Below are 1,762 nucleotides of genomic sequence, written 5' to 3' on the forward strand. Positions count from 1 at the left end.
GACTTACCTGGGAAACGTTGGCCAAGCAGTTCAATTGTTTCCAGAAAACAAATTAGAAGAGATACTTTGTTTTGCCTTCGTTTTGTATGATTGATCTTTTATTTGAGATTCTTTGCAATCCCTTTGCTTCACTGCTGGGAGCACAGTTCTCTACTTCTCTACTAAGGGAGCTGGAAGGAGATACGAATCAGGGAGCAAAAAAAATCTGAACCCAAATCCCCTACTTCCTGTCCTGGGTCTCCGAAATAATGCGCTGCTGGGCCGCCTCCTCACCAGGCCCACTCTGGTGACGCTGACGTACTGAAAAATACAGAAGCTGCTCGGTCACGTATAAGAGGGGTCCTACTGCGCCAAGCTTAGATGCGATACAGTACAGCTTACTGTAGTGTTTATGGGTGAACTTGGCCAGCTCAGTAAACCTTGTAAGCTGCGATAAGTAAGTGGAGGGGTTTTGTGGCATTTCCAAACAACCGGTGCTTATAATACAGCAAGTATTGGAAATCAGAATTTGTAGTACGTTCCCTGTAATCTGAGACATTTTAATCACCTTGCAGAATTTTTCAGTGAGACACTTTTTAAGCCTTGGTGGTTGTTAGCAAGTATTATCAGTACCATTTTGTTCTAGGACTCCCCTCTATTTCAAAAGTTTGCCACCTTGACCATAATCTTAAGTGTTGCAGAAGATATATGGCTTGGATCTATGAAGAGGAGCCAGTCTGTAATCAAGCAGAAGGCAGGAAATTTTCTCCTCCTGGTTTCACTGGGTCATTGCTTCTACCCTCTGCTTGACTGTAGAGCTCATGAGACAGTGTAATACAGTAATAACTCCATGGGTGTGTGGGTGGAGAGAAGGAGGGACAAGAGTAAGAGAAGACAGGAGATAAGAAGACCCAGTTCAAAAGGAAGAGAGGGGGAAAGATGACGGTTGAATGATGAATATAGCATAGAAAAGGACTGTTACGTACGAGGAAGAACGTAGAGTCTCAGATACACGAATGGGAAGAAGCAGCCCCAGCTTCCACATGTCGCTCCCTGGAGATGCAGTAGCGAAGGGAAGCCGTTAAGCTCTGCTCTCCCCTTGGAAGAGTGGCAAAAGACGGTTGCCAAATGGAAAAAAAAAATCCATGAAACTGATTTTCTCCTGTGCTGGTGTAGGAGAGTAGCTACCTCGGAAAGCATTAGGAGCCGTGGAGACAGCCTGTCTGCATATCCCAAGGCGGTCTGGGCTGTAAACTTGTGACAGCCTGAGATAACAATTCACATTTCTATTCCTGAAGCTCAAAGAGTCTAGGGGTGGGTGCAGAAATTACTGGGTGTGGATTACGTTTATGTAGATGGCACATCTTGCCCTCACTGGCCTGAGCCTCTGGAATGTGCTTTGAACCTTAGATACTTGCAAGATATAGGCTGGAGTCATCAATAATACTGTGTTTTGCTCCCCGGCCTCAGTGGAGAGGGGTTCTGGTCTTGAGCTTGTGTGGTTACTTGTGCCTGGGGAACACTGTGCAAGTTCACGTTACAGGTCGTGCAGCGGATAGCACGGGATTGTAACGGGAAGCTGCTGGGTTTACCGCTTTGAAAATAATTGTACAAACTCTTATTGAAGTCATAAATCATCATCTGATAAATTTGCCATCTGCTAGGCCTTAGAGAATTAATCTACATTTACTTGTGTTAAAGCATAGAAAGCCTGTCTAGGACCTCTAAGCTTATTTTTCATACTGAAATATAACAGGAGTTCAGTGCTTTGAGCCTCCTTATT

The sequence above is a fragment of the Pygoscelis adeliae genome, unplaced genomic scaffold (genome assembly GCF_000699105.1).
Source record: "Pygoscelis adeliae isolate BGI_AS28 unplaced genomic scaffold, ASM69910v1 Scaffold113, whole genome shotgun sequence".
In the NCBI taxonomy this organism is placed as follows: Eukaryota; Metazoa; Chordata; class Aves; order Sphenisciformes; family Spheniscidae; genus Pygoscelis; species Pygoscelis adeliae.